This window comes from Microtus ochrogaster, chromosome 21 (assembly GCF_000317375.1).
Source record: "Microtus ochrogaster isolate Prairie Vole_2 chromosome 21, MicOch1.0, whole genome shotgun sequence".
In the NCBI taxonomy this organism is placed as follows: Eukaryota; Metazoa; Chordata; class Mammalia; order Rodentia; family Cricetidae; genus Microtus; species Microtus ochrogaster.
The window spans coordinates 25,655,394-25,671,473 of NC_022022.1; positions in this window are offsets into that span (position 1 = coordinate 25,655,394).

Below are 16,080 nucleotides of genomic sequence, written 5' to 3' on the forward strand. Positions count from 1 at the left end.
CAGTGGGGGTAAGAAGGGGACCAGCTGGGAAGAAGTGCCAGTGGGGGTAGGAAGGGGACCAGCTGGGAAGAAAGGGTCAGTGGGGGTAAGAAGGGGACCAGCTGGGAAGAAAGGGTCAGTGGGGGTAAGAAGGGGACCAGCTGGAAGAAGCGCCAGTGAGTAGGAGGGGATGAGAGATGGCAGGGAGAGATGACTGTGATCACAATGCATTGTAAATAAGAATTATATATCTTTTTTTTCCCAAAAAACAACCATAATAATTAAAGAATTGAGGCAAGGTGGCAGATGCCTGTAATCTTAGCACTCTGGAGGGAGAGGCAAGCGGAACTCTGTGAGTTTAGCCTCGTCTATACACTGAGTTTCAGGCCAGCCAGGGTGAGACAGCATAGTGTGAGACCCTGTCTCAAAAACCAACCAAACAAAAACCCAACACAAAACAACAGCAGCCAAAGAAGAAGAGGCCATGAATTTAAGAGCGGAGGGGATGCGATGGAGGAGATCTAGTACGGAGAGGGTGAGGAATCAGTACAAATTCATCTGTGACATTTTCCTAAAAGGGTGAAAACCAATTAATTCTTAAAACCCAGATCTAAAACATTATTAAACCAGCATAGATATCATCAGCCTGCGTATTTCCCTGATGCCGTCACCTGCAAGACTGTGAGCAAGCTCTTTTCTTGCCCAAACCCCACTCACGCTTCTGAACCTTCTCGGGCAGTATCTGATCTTCCTTGTAAAGGACAGTTTTAGCTCAGGCATTTGGTGAGAACTCCAGCCCTGAGTGTCTCACATCATTACTCTCTCACCAGCCTCACGCTCCAGGTGATGGCAGACCCTCACCTGCTTCAGCAAGCTTCCTGTTGGGCTGGCTTAGCCCAGACTGCCTTTACCCCCAGGTTCTCTCTTAGTGGGTTTTCACCCACTGAACCCCGCCCTGCTCACAAATTCCTACTTGCCATGCTATCTTTGAGTGAGCCCACCTTATGTCCCTCTCTTGGGGCTCCACTGTCATGGGTTCTAACCTTGTGCCAATTCCTGAATAGAGACTTTCTTGCTGTGCTCTAGCAAGTATCGCTGGAGAAAATGTGATGTGATCTTCTAAGTGCTGATGAACTGCTACTAAGTAAGCTACGCAGGACATGGTAGCGTCTCCTTGTATGGCTATCATGCGTTCTAAGACCTTCATGGTGGCAAGTCACATTGGACCTGACTCCCTCTACACTGGACTGCTCAATGCTTAGAATTAGGGCAAGTCCAATAGTTAGAGATATGTTCCTAGAAGACCAGACTGTAGGCCTCTGACCTGGCAACTTGGTGACTTCTGTCTGGTTACACTTGGCTTCCTTTGTTCGGCTCCTCCCATCCCACCTCCTCGTAGTTACAGGCAGGATGCTTTTTCGTGCACTCACTGCTTAGCCTTATTTTTGCTATATGTTCATAGGACTATGAGTGAGGTACTCAACCAGCAAAACTCTGGGTTCCTAGAAAAGCAAATCAGGGTGGGCAAGATGGATCAGCAGGTAAAAACATTTGCCTTGCCAGACTGGTAACCTGAGTTTGATACCCTGATTCCACGGTGGAAAGAGAGAATCCACTCATATAAGCTGTCCTCTGACCTCAACAGGAGCTCACACACATGCTTGTGAACACGCACACATACATGCATACACACACGTAAACACACACCGGCCACACAAATAGTAAAATTAAACAACAGCAACAAACAAGCAGAGTCTCTTCAGTTTTGCTTCAGGACTGAGGGTAAAATAATGCAGTTTCAATTGGGAGTTTCTCTGCAGTTGATGGGTTATGGATTCTGGATTTGTAGGGATGCAGACTCAGAGGTCCTTCCTCTGCCTTGTAATTAGGAACAAGACTAAATGAGATGCCCTCTCAGAGAGGGCTGCAGAGAATGGCTCACAGTCAGCATGGCTTGATGCCAGCCAGCTCCAGACTCTAAGTTGTCACACTGTTCCTGTTATATATAGAACTAACCCTTCTTTCTGTTTAAACTAATCTGGTAGCGGGCATTTGACACCAAGCTAGTGTAAACCAGTATTGGAAGGTTCTAGCCTGCTTCCTGATAAAGTTATAAAAGAGGGTGTTTTCAGCACCGTGTCATAAGTCCACTACAGGATTAGTATTTTAAGGTTTATTTTATTATGAATTATGCGTATGTATGTGTATGGGGGAGTTGTGAACATGTGTGTGAATGCTCTCAGATGCCAGAGGCATAGGCTTCCCCTAGCTGGAGTCACAAGCGCATGTGAACAGCCTGAGGGGGATGCTGGGAACCAAGTTATTGTTCTCTGCAAGAATAGTGTGTGTTCTTAGCCACTGAACCATGTCTCCAGCTCCAGAACCAGATGTAACACATTAAAACCCCTTTTCACTGGGTGGGTGGCGTTTATTTATTTATTCTTTTGGTTCTGACTATGTGGGTCAGGCTGACCAGGAGCTCACTATGTAGCCCAGGCTGGCCTCAAATTCTTAATCCACCTGCCTCTGCTTCCTGGGCACTGAACTTACAGATAAACACTAGCTGAATTGGGTATAACACATTCCACAAGTGCCTGCTCTGGGCAGTGCCCGGTCCTTGCCGAGTCAATTGCCGCAAAGACCGATAGTGCATCAGAGTGTCTTTGGGAAAGGAAATAACAGACACAAAGGTTTTAAAAAGTACTCTTTTCCATCACAAAAACACAAAGTGCCTTGGATTGGAGAAAAGAGAGATTTATTTAGATGTCTAAACATTGTACTTGAAAGTATTTTAAACTTTATTATTTAATAAATTGCAAAAAAGGTCACACACTGAAATTAAACAGACCGAAGACTCCCCAGTTTGGTGAATTTCCATACACTTAGAGTAACCTTTGGAATAGAACCTGTGAGCCTCACACTGGGTTTAATACTTTCACTATTGAATATATTTTGTATGCTTTTCAACTACCAAAACCTTAAACATTCATGGCAGAGGTTGAGAAACAATTGGCTTTACATCTGCTACCACAACTCCATTTTCTTTGGGTGCATTTAATGTCCTTCCCCATCCCTTGATATTTAGCCTTTCTTTTTATTTTTTATGTGTATGGGTGTTTTATAGGTGCTGGGTCCCTATCTTTTTTCTTTTCTTTTTTTCTTTTTTTTTGGTTTTTCAAGACAGGGTTTCTCTGTGTAACAGTGCTGTCTGTCCTGGAACTCCCTCTGTGAATCAGTCTGGCCTCAAACTCACAGAGATCCGCCTGCCTCTGCCTCCTGAGTTCTGGGATTTAAGGTGTGCACCACAACCCTGACACCAAATCTAATCTTGTTACCACTAATTAAAAAATTAGCGCTCAGCTCATCACATTGGCATATGCCACAGTAATTGCAGCAACTCAGATGCAGAGGAGAGAATCAGATGACAATCTGGACTACACAGTGAGCTCCAGGTCAGCTAGAGCTACCACTGAGTGGCTATTTTCTCTGAACTGAAGCACTCCATCCCAAGGAGTGGAGGAGGCCCATAAGAGTCAGGAAACGAAGGAAACTTACAAGGCTCAGGAAACTCCTAAAGTTACAAGATTCACAAGGATCCTCCCAAGGTTCTGTAAGCAGAAACAATGGCTGGAAAGAGGAGACCCTCCCATTGGCCCAGCAGCCATTTAAGTCATTCAGGGAGCTCTAGAGACACAGTGCGCATGGGCAATCATTTGTGCTGGGCTGGGCTTTTCTGTAACAAAGCTGCGTGGAGTCACCCATGCTTCTGGGAAGAACACGAACAAACCTACTGGTTCACTAAACTAGGCATGGGTGGAATCATTTCATTTCATGTCATCTGTGTCTAATCTGGAGCGAAGAGATCCTTTCTCACATAACCCCAACGTTTCTGCAGTCTATAGATAGAGCAGAAGAAATGCCTTTTCTACAGATATTTTAGTTTTCATAACATTGATGGTCACAGGTGACAGATACTCGAATAATGTACACTTCATAACAAGCCATGGCGTTTTCTTTTCACTGTGTCTCCCAAGCCCAGCCTCAAACCTTCCCTCGTACATAGGAGGAAATCACCAATTAATCATTCAGTGAAATGATTGCCTTCTCCTAAATGAGAAAGACTGGCTGATTTTAATGGGTGCTTTCGCAGCCATAACAAGGACACATATTGCCCACTCTTTTCCCTTCAGTATTGCAAAGCTTCCTTAGTCTTTTTCAACAGATCAGTTTTGACGTGGGTACAATCCTCAGGACCCCCCATTTTTAAAAATGGATTTCCCTTATATTTATTTACTAAGTTGCAGTGCTAAGAATTGAACCTAGGGCCTCATGCTTGCTAGTCAAACACTCTGCCACTAAGCTGTATTTCCCAACCCACCATAGTCCTCTGGAGGAAGGAATTGGAAGGGTACATATGATCTGACTTTAGCAGAAGCTTGCTGCAGCCCACTCTTCCTCCTGTTCCTCCTCCTTTCTCCTCTTCCTCTCCTTCCTTCTACGTGGGATCAAAGCAGGGCCTCACACATGCCACCGAGTGCTCTAGTGCTGAGCCGCACACCTTACCTCTTCTCATGCCTGTTCAGCTGGGGCCTCTTGTCTATCACTGGTACGGTCTTCCTGGAACCCCCCAGCCCCTTCTCTTTGGGGGCCAGTTTCATGGTGTTTTCAACATCTGTTATGGTTTAGAGGAAGTCTTGCCTGGAATAGAAGTTCTTTCCAGACCGCAATATAAAATTCCAGTAAAAGCAAACGAAGGAGAATACAGCAAGGAAACACATCTCACAAGACTGCCTCCCCGTAAGCGGGCTGCCACAGTAAGAGGACGCATCTGCCTGTCATTTAGGCCGGGCAGCCAGATGGAGCGTTCCAGCCGGGTCAGGACCCCTCCACGCACTGTGTGGTTTGCTCTCCGTGCTTTGCCGACTGTGGGTTCCAGTGTGTGCATTGGCACTGGCTATGCAGCAAGTGCAAACAGCTGGCTTTCTTGCTGTTCATCGCGTGCCAAGATATTCCTCGGAAGACTTTTTAACTGCTTTCGCAGTTAGTAACATCAGTGAGTGGGAAATCAAATATTTTATCTCGCGGTTCATTTTAATGCTGTTTTCCAGATGTTTTCTGGGCTGTTCCTCGATGTTGATTTGTGGTGGTGTTGATATTTTCTTTCTATAGCATCTTATTATTTTGGAGCGGTGAGATTTAATTTAGTTGGGGGAGAATGTTTCTTTTTTTATTTCTTTTTTTTTCTTCTTCTTCCAAACTCTTTGCTCCTGACTGTTGGCAGAAGCAAAGAGTTTGGAAGAAGACTGTAGACAAAGCTAGCGAAAAACAGCTTTAGAAGGACACCGTACCTGTATCAAGACTACCAGCTCCACCCTGATCATGGGTCCATGGTAATGTCAGAATTTGAGTTATGACTTCTTTATGTACAGCGGTAGGAGTGGGACTTGCGGATGCCAAGTAACAAGACCACCCAGCTAGCTACAGGTACCATCAGAACTAGGAGCAGGTCTCCTTGTTTGCTGGAGAGGAGTCTTTCTCTCCACGCTTCTTACCGGGAGGTGAATATGTGAAGTGTCTTGGCCCCGCAGGAGCCTCAGGTTTCATCAGTTGATAAGGAGATCTTGGACAGCATTTTGAAGAGGCAGAACGGGGTCTGTGGCTGGGGTCAAGGTGTCACCACTCTGTCTCTGTGGGCAGTCCTGTCTGCCGCCCACCACGAGACATCCCTGCAGCCTTGCACGGCCGGTCTGTCACTGGTGTGGAATGGCTCCTTGTGAAGCTGTGTTGCCAGAAACTGATCCCCATCCGCCTATCTCCAATCCCCCCGTTTCACCAGAAGATCTCCCCTAGAGAACAAACCCACCCTGGGCCTCCCTAAGCTCTCTATCCGCGGTGACAGGGATGCGGTGAAGATTAAATTCAGTCCGCTGTGAGGCAGGCTGGTGTGAGCTGGACAGCAGTTTATAAATAAGTCAGGACAGACGATGCTGATGATGGGAAGGAGATGTGGGAAAGACCAGCAGAACAAAACCGTATTCATAGGGAAGGAAGAATGACAGCACACAGGCCAAACCCCCAAAAAGCTCAACTGAAATTCTCATAAAACTGTAGATAAGCTTACAGTATGTTTTACAAATTTTAAACTCTGGAATGAGGCCGAAAACGTCACCCGCTTTAGGTCTTCGCGCAGATACTTAGGAGGCTAACAAAACTGACCAGGAAAGCACTTCAAGATTCGGTTATAATCTATAGACTGTCAGCTTGGGGGAACTGGTAAAGTCATTTGTGGTCTCTCTTTGTCTGTTTTAATTGATGGCTTTTCTCTGCAGCTAGCTTTACAGGAGGAATTGAAATGCAACTGCTGCATTATAAATCCACGAAGTGAAGTAAGTGGTGTTCAGCGAAGAACGAGAAGGGTCCAGAAAAGTGCGCCTAACAGCCCTGATTACTTCCTTTACTGGAACATTCCTTGCTGGGCTGGGTCGTGTCTCCTGCCTTGAGGGCAGTGGGACTTGGGATTCAGAGGGATCTCGGGATAGAAAAGGGCCCTGGGCAAGCTAGGCAAGCATTCTCCCATGGAGCTACATCCCTACATCCTGTGTTCTGGCTTTGATCTCTTGACTTTAAGATGGACTCAGTAACTGTCTGTTCTAGTGAGGCCCAGATTATGCTTAAGAAATAAAATAGGGCCGGGCGGTGGTGGCGCACGCCTTTAATCCCAGCACTCGGGAGGCAGAGGCAGGCGGATCTCTGTGAGTTCGAGACCAGCCTGGTCTACAAGAGCTAGTTCCAGGACAGGCTCCAAAGCCACAGAGAAACCCTGTCTCGAAAAACCAAAAAAAAAAAAAAAAAAAAAAAAAGAAATAAAATAGGGGGCTGGAGAGATGGCTCAGTGGTTAAGAGCATTGCCTGCTCTTCCAAAGGTCCTGAGTTCAATTCCCAGCAACCACATGGTGGCTCACAACCATCTGTAAAGAGGTCTGACGCCCTCTTCTGGCCTTCAGGCATAGAGACAGAATATTGTATACATAATAAATAAATAAATATTGAAAAAAGAAATAAAATAGATGTATATTCACATATGAAAATATCATAATAAAACCCACTATTTTGTACAACAATAACAACAACAATAAGTGGTCATAGTGAATAGCATTTTAAAATTTTTAAGATTTATTTATTTTATGTATATGGCACTCTATCTGTATGTAAACCTGCATACCAGAAAAGGACATCAAATCCCATTATAGATGGCTATGAGCCACCATGTGGCTGCTGGGAATTCAACTCAGGACCTCTGGAAGAGCATCCAGTACTCTTAACTATTAAGCCATCTCTCCATCTCCCATGGGTAGCATTTTTTAAAGATAGGGTCACATATAACCCAGGCTAGCTTCTGAGTCACTATGCAGCCCATGCTGGCCTTGACCTCCTGACATTCTCACCTTGGCCACCTGAATGTGGTACAATGGTTTGAGTCACCAGCTGTTCTTATCTTAGGCAAGATTTCTAACACTGAGGTATATGCCCAGCTCATGAGTAGCACTAAAGATATTTTAGTGTATTAGATATTAAGGTGTATTTATTATATAAAGCAGTGGGTTTTATAATGACACTGTGTCAAAATATGCACTTTGACTTTTTCATTCTCAATGACTCTCTCCTTTCCCCCTGCCTCCTGTTTATCTCCCTCCTCTTCCTAAATAGTTTCCTTCTATTTGCACGTTATATCCATACACAATATAAACATATCCACGTTCCATGTATGAAAGAAAAGATGTGATGTTTGTCTTTCTGGTCTTGTTTATTCTACCTAATCTGATAATCTATGATTCTACCAATATTCCTGAAGATGACATAATCTCATTTTTCTTTATGGTGGAGTAAAACCCATCACATTTTCTAAAGAAGTTTCTGTTCAGGAAAGGGAGTTGAAAAAGAGAGTTGAATGTGTGAGCTCATCTGTTGAGATTGTTCAACTTCAAATAGCAACATAAAACTAAACACAAACTTTCCCCAAGTACTCCAAGAATATAGTTCTGTATTATCAGTATGTTGTCACTTGGTACATAGATCTTGTTTGCACTTTAAGCCTTAAACTCGCTGAAGGAGAAGCTGAACTTTGTTTCTCTTCTTTCCCTTGTGCATGAGCACTTGAGTTTTTGAAGCAACAAACCCTCCAAGCTACCAAACCAAGACCGGCATGTTGGTACTTGTGAGCTGTTGGTTAGGGTAGGATCGTCACTCCTACATGACTATTTCTGTAGTGTGAGGATCTACTGAATCACACAGGGTGGTCCTGTCCCCTCGCCTCCCCAAGCAGCTCCCAGATACTGACATCTTATTTAGGCAAGATCCCATTAAAATAAATGTCAAGTGATAGTTTTACCTCAAGTAAAACTCATGTGTGCATATGCGTGTGCACGATAGGCACAGCCTGAGACAGAATGGTTGCTGCCAAGCTATTTGCCTCTCTCCTCTTTCTGGCTCAGTCATTTCTGTAGTTGGCATCTGGGCGAGATAGTTCTTTCTCTCCCCATGTGACCGCTCAACGGTGCTTCAGATGCTCACCATCTCAGCTCTGGATTATTGTCAATCTCATCCTACTTGACTTTCCCGCTCCTTGTTCAGTCAGTGCATTTAGGTGGTTCACTTCCCTGGAGCACAGAACTGGCTGGGAAAACTGTCGGGCTGCAACATTCAGTCATTCTCATTTGTTTAATGTCCCTCCTTTTCAAAAATCCCTGTATGAACACATGGGCACAGGAGACCACTTCCTACGTATAACCCCAGCAGCACAGACATTAAGGACCTCATTGAATAAATGGGACCTCCTGAGACTGAGAAGCTTCTGTAAAGCAAAGGACACTGTCACTAAGACACAAAGGCAACCCACTGACTGGGAGAAGATCTTCACCAACCCTGCAACTGACAAAGGTCTGATCTCCAAAATATATAAAGAACTCAAGAAACTAGACCGTAAAAGGCTAATCAACCCAATTATAAAATGGGGCACTGAGCTGAACAGAGAATTCTCAACAGAAGAAGTTCAAATGGCCAAAAGACACTTAAGGTCATGCTCAACTTCCTTAGCGATCAGGGAAATGCAAATCAAGACAACTTTAAGATACCATCTTACACCTGTCAGAATGGCTAAAATAAAAAACACCAATGATAGCCTTTGCTGGAGAGGGTGTGGAGAAAGGGGTACACTCATCCATTGCTGGTGGGAATGCAAACTTGTGCAACCAGTCTGGAAAGCAGTGTGGCGGTTCCTCAGGAAATTTGGGATCAACCTACCCCTGGACCCAGCAATACCACTCTTGGGAATATACCCAAGAGAGGCCCTATCATACAACAAAAGCATATGCGCAACTATGTTCATAGCAGCATTGTTTGTAATAGCCAGAACCTGGAAACAACCTAGATGCCCTTCAATGGAAGAATGGATGAAGAAAGTATGGAATATATACATATTAGAGTATTACTCAGCAGTAAAAAACAAGGACTTCTTGAAGTTTGCGTACAAATGGATGGAAATAGAAAACACTATCCTGAGTGAGGTAAGCCAGACCCAAAAAGAGGAACATGGGATGTACTCACTCATATTTGGTTTCTAGCCATAAATAAAGGACATTGAGCTTATAATTTGCGATCCTAGAGAAGCTAAATAAGAAGGTGAATCCAAAGACAAACATATAGACATCCTCCTGAATATTAACCTTCATCAGGTGATGAAAGGAGACAGAGACAGAGACCCATATTGGAGCACCGGACAGAAATCTCAAGGTCCAAATCAGGAGCAGAAGGAGAGGGAGCACAAGCAAGGAACTCAGGACCACAAGGGGTATACCCACACCCTGAGACAATGGGGATGTTCTATTGGGAACTCACCAAGGCCAGCTGGCCTGGGTCTGAAAAAGCATGGCATAAAACCGGACTTGCTGAACATAGCGGACAATGAGGACTACTGAGAACTCAAGAACAATGGCAATAGGTTTTTGATCCTACTGCATGTACTGGCTTTGTGGGAGCCTAGGCAGTTTGGATGCTCACCTTACTAAACCTGGACGGAGGTGGGGGTTCCTTGGACTTCCCACAGGGCAGGGAACCCTGATTGTTCTTTGGGCTGAGGAGGGAGGGGGGACTTAATTGGGGGAGGGGGAGGGAAATGGGAGACGGTGGCGGGGAAGAGACAGAAATCTTTAATAAATAAATAAATTAAAAAATAAAATAAAAAAAATCCCTGTATGAGCTGGCCGTGATCCATTTTGTATGCAGTATCTTCTCTTTGTGAACCTTCTGTTTTATTTTCCAGGGCCACTCACTAGTCCCACAATGCCCTGAGGCTTCCTGGAGGCTGATCCGAGGTGGTCTGATTTACCCTGCAGGGCCATCTAGACGGCTCAGTTTAAAAGATACCTAGGTCAAAGGTCTTCCTTGAATATTCCTATGGACATTATTGTCATAAAAGGAGGAATGACAATAGTTATTGCTCTAGTTGCTTTTCTAGGCTATGGCTTCTTCGAGTGTTGGATCTTTTCCTATAGCGGACACAACAAACACCTCCCGTTAAGGGCTAGATAGTATTTTAGACTTTGCCACTGATGAATCTGTCACAATTTCTTTGCCTTTCTTCCCCTTACGTCACACCTTTGCCCTAACTCACAGGTTGAACAAAACATGGCCTCAGATCAGCTGTGGCTTACTGATCTTGTTATGTAGTCCAGACCAGTGTTTTCTGAGTAGAAACTCACCGAGCAATGTCTGGTTAAACAAGGGATCAGGTGATTAGGCTTTCCCGCCATTTTCAATTTTCTACAAATGACCTCTGCTGTAGTTTGAATGTGAAATGTCTCCCATAGGCTCATGTGTTTCCACACTTAGGCCCTGCTGATGGAGAAGCTCGGGAAGGTTATGGTCTCTTTGGTGGGGGATCTTGCTGGAGTAAGTCACTAGGGGGGGGAGTGTAAGGTTTACTTTTATGTAATATTTAAAATTTATTCATTGAGAATTTCATACATACATACAATGTATTTTGAGCATGTCAACCCCTCCCTGACCCCCTCCAATTCCTGTATGCCTACCTCCCAATTCCCTTGTATACCTCCCAATTCCCATGTCTACTTCCTCCTCCTGAATGTAAGCCACTGGATCTATTTAGTGGAGCCTGTAAGTGCCTGGATATGGGATGATCCATGGGAACATGGGAAACCAACCAGGGGCCACACACCCAGAGAAAACCAGCTCTCTCTTCTACCGTAGCCTTTAATTGTTAACTCCTCACCTAGGGCGGGGCCTCTTCAACTCCTTCTCCAGCAGTGCTGGGGTGTGGTTTGGCTTGGCCTTAGACAGGTCTTGGGCACAGGTAATCACAGATGCTGTGAGCTTATGCATGTGAATGCTTCGCTAGTTCAGGAGACGCTGTTTCGCAGCAATCCACCCTGGCCTCTGGTTCTTGCAATCCTTCCGTTACTTCTTCTGCACTGTTCCCTGGGGCTTGAGGGGAGAGGGTGTGGACAGATGCTTCATTTTGGGATAGTTACTAGTCCCATATTCTCTGTGTATTGACCGTTTTCGAGTCTGTATTAACTGCTGTCTACAGCAAACAGAAGCTTCTCTGCCGAGAGTTGCATTAATCCGTGGGTGTAAAATAAATACTTAGAAGGTTGTTTGATACTAGGTCCACTCGGTAAAATGAAAGTCTTAGGTTCTTCCTTAGGACTTATGAGTTCCACAACCCTGGGAAGTCACAAATCTTGCCCAGGTTTTCAGTACCAGGCATGGGTTCCCTCCTGTGGAGCAGGCCTGAAATCCAGTAGAAAGTGGTTGGTTACCCTCATAACCATCCCACTATTGCACTACTGGGCCTACACTGCATAGATTGTCAGGTCTGTTGTTATTGTAGCTCACAGGTTCATAGCTGGGCAAAACTATTGACTATTCTCCCTCAGCAGCCTGCATGGCATTTTCTGGCACTGTGAAAGCTAGCCAGCTTCTGGCACCATGTCATCCCCAGCTTGGTTTCCCCATGTCCTGTGGTCAAGTGTGTCATAGCATCAGCAATAGGGTCTTACCACCAAGCTCTGATGGGCAACAAAGAGCAATGTCAACCGCTTGTATTGTTTTTGGGGAGTCTCTGAGACCCCCTCAATTACAACTCAAAGGGAAGTATCCCACCTCTGGCTTTTATTTGACAACCTAAATGGCTTTTGGGAGGAGTATCAGTTCTGCCATTCAGAGTAACTGGATGTAAACTCATTTTTTCTTAAAATGGTAATTTTAAAGCTTATAAAATGGTAATTTCCAGGCTAGAGACATGGCTCAGAGGTTAAGAGCACTGGCTGCTCTTCCAGAGGTCCCAAGTTCAATACCTAGCACCCACATGGTGGTTCACAACCACCTATAATGAGATCTGATGCCCTCTTCTGGCATGCAAGCAAACATGCAGACAGAAAACTTTTTTCATAATAAATAAAATAATCTTAAAAGTAAAAACAAAGTAGCAATTTCCATATCTATTCCCTGTTCAGACTGTGCTTCCTGCGTGCAGCTGAGATGTGATGGTCCAGCCTTGCTCGTGACTCTGGGCCTCTCTACACTGAAGAACTATATCCCTCTCCATCTGTCAGTAGAAATGAGACCTTTTTCCCTTAAGTTGCTTTTGTTTCTTTTTGTTTTGGCCAGGGTATTTTTCACAGCAGCTGTAAGAGAAATGAAGACAGCATCCTATGCTTAGTCCCTGCATCCTTTCAAGTCCCAATATTTGCAGTGAATTTGAGTTTTAGGGTAACCTGTGTGAGTCCTCGAAGCGTGGGGCTGTTTCTGGGCAGTGATGTCTTGTCTTTTCTTTTCTTTTCTTTTCTTTTCTTTTCTTTTCTTTTCTTTTCTTTTCTTTCCTTCCTTCCTTCCTTCCTTTCTTTCTTTTAAAAGATTTATTTATTTATTATGTATACAGTGTTCTGCATGCCTGTATGCCAGAAGAGGGCACCAGATCTCATTATAGGTAACTGGGAGGCACCATGTGGATGGTGCCTGGGAGTTGAACTCATGACCTCTGGAAGAATAGCTAGTACTCTTAACCTCTGAGCCATCTTTCCAGCCCCCGTGATGTCTTTTCAGATGGCTGCTTTTCCTGGCCCAGTGAAGCAGAAGAGTCCTATACTTAGCAATTCTGAATTAGTTTGGGAGAAACAACTGTTAGACTATGAAGACCATAGTAAGCTGGACTTACATGGCACCCGTTTGTGTCTCTGCACAAACGTATAAAGTCCTTGCTCCCATGCTGGCTTTAATCAAATGTCTGGCAAAGCCAACCTCACTGCGGCAGAGGGGAATGAGAGCATTGGCATTAGCATAGCTTTTGAATTTTCTCTTTGCCTGCCACATTTGCATACCAGCTCCTGGGAGGCCATCTCGTTTTCTCCACTGTGTTTTATCATGAATTAGCAGAACACCTGTTAGGTACCTTTCTCAGGTGCTCAGGACAGGAGGAGGAAGAGTGGCTTCCTCCGGGAATTTTCATCCCTGCTCTGTCAACTCCCCACTTTGCTTCCTTTATTAACCCACACTGCAGGAAAGAATAGGAGCTAAATTTGAAGCACAGACTACATGTGTGTTTTGACACATTTAAAAATACTTGTCTCTTATCATTAGTCCATGATTGTGATATTGAATATTGTTTTTTATTGTTTATTGTTAATTTAAACATTTTATTTGTGTGTGAGGGTGTGAACACCCATACCGAAGTGTGCTTGTGGAGGTTAGAGGGCAGCTTGTGGGAGTGGGTTCTGGGGATGGCACTTGGGTCAGGCCTGGTGACATCTGCCAGTTCCTCATTCTTTCTAGTAGGTGAACTCTGTAAATTCTCCCATTCATTTGCTTACGAGACCAACATTAAGCAATAGGTTATCCAGCAAGGCCCACACACATTTCATTCCTCCACACCACTAGCTGGCTGTGGCGGCCCACACCTGCCGTCCCAGGACTCCGTGGGCTGAGGCCGAAGGACCCCGAGTTTAAAGCCAACGTGAACTAAGGGAATTGCTAACCTGAGCTTCACAGTGAGACATTTTCTCAACAAAACCAAAGCAAACCAACAAAACCTTAAATCAAATCAAACAAAACCCTAAGCAAACCAGGCAGAAAATAAAGCAAAGCCAGCAGATTGCAGGTTTTCCATGGTGAAATAATTCTTCCTGGAAAATACCCAAATTTCCACTAGGTGGCACTGCTGTACCCTGAATTAGCCCCAAATAGGCAAAGACCAAGAGAGAATTCTACTGGCAAATTCATTTTCACCATTGTTCAGACCATTAGCTCGTCATTGCCAAGGCACAGAAGAGATGCTACTCACTTCTGTTTAGTCTCCTGTCAGCCGCCTCTTGCAACTTCTGCGCAGATATGGCAAAATATTTTATTAGAGCAGCTAATTTATAATGCTTATTTTTTAGAAAAACAACCAAAAGGAATATGTAAAGATAAAAATTTAAGGGACATAAAAAATTAAGCAAATGATGTACGCAGACTTCAGGAAATGCTGCATTTTGGCAATATTAATTTTTCTTAAGATTACTAATATTGATGAGTTTGATGATTTACACCGATATTCCCAGCAGTCTAGAGACTGACAGGATAATCACCGTGAGTCTAAGGCCAGCCTGGGCTACAGAAGGAGACCTTGCCTCAAAAGCTTTTTTAAAAAAATTATTTAAAAAAACCCATTTGGCAAAATAATGTATTAAGGAACCCAAGTCTTAAAAGAAAAGGAAAAGTTTAATTTTGGTTTGACTCAAAATGCAAGCCTTATATATCTTTTTGTTGCCAAGTCTGTGGGGCTTCAGTAGCTGCCAAGATACCAACCACGGGCTGTGCATTGTATGAACCCCACTTTGGGGAACCATTCTCAGGAGTTCTACGATGCTGCTGATGAAAAAACTACCCAAGATGTAAGCCGGAGAAGGTTCAAGCTGCAGGGATAGACACGTCTGGCAGGGAAAGACATGCCTTGAGGGGATAGACACACCTTTGGGGGGGGGCACGCCTTGCAGGGATAGACACGCCTTTCATAGACACGCCTTTCGGGGAAAGATACGCCTTGCAGGGATAGACACGCCTTGCGGGGATAGACACGCCTTGCGGGGATAGACACGCCTTGCGGGAAAAGACACGCCTTGCAGGGATAGACACGCCTTGCAGAAGCAAAGATGAAGAAAGAAGGGTATTAGATGTTCAGTCTCCCAGTTTTATTCTTCTGGTTCTCAGTTAAACTGTGACTTCGATCATTTGGTTGTGGATTATTAATTCACCAAATAGAAGCTCCGTTGGAGTTAAAGACTCCTTTTAAAAACATGACATAAATGAACATATGCCTTCTCGTATTTTCCCTGTAATTCTGCCATTTTGCTAACCCTGATATAGTCCATTAGGGCTGGACGCATCATATATAAAACTTTAAGAGTTCTCATGAGTCGGTCAAGAATGGCTTGTATTTTCATTAAAAATGAGCAAACACCAAATGATATTAAAGTTTTTACTGACTGTTTATGGCAAGCATTAAAAAGTATGGTTGTACTTAAGTGTTTTTTAAAGAATTCTTTTACATTTTTTAAATTACTCTTTGTGTATGTGTGTGTGTATGTATGTGTGTGTATATGTGTGTATGTATGTGTGTTTGTATGTGTGTGTATGTGTGTGTGCATATATGTGTGTGTGTGTGCGTATTTGTTAGTGGGCATGCATATGTGCAAGTGAACAAGAGGGCAACCTTGGGAGCATCATCCTGCAGGGACTATCCACATTTTCTTAAATGACAGGGTCTCTTGCTGGCCTGGAACCCGACAAATAGGTGTTATTCTTTTTTTAAAATGCTGCATGATCCCCAGTGGCAGTAGGCAGCAGAAATGCTGTAGGTCCCAAATGGTGGTGCAGGCCATGTGGTGGCAGGCAGTGGGCCCTGGGAGCAGCCAGTCCCAGGCAGAGACGGCTGCTGGTCCCAGAGCAGTGGTGACAGGCCATGTGGCAGCAGGCAGTGGGCCCCAGGCAGAGACGGCTGCTGGTCCCAAGCAATGGCTGGTTCCAGGCAGGGAGACACATGGCGGG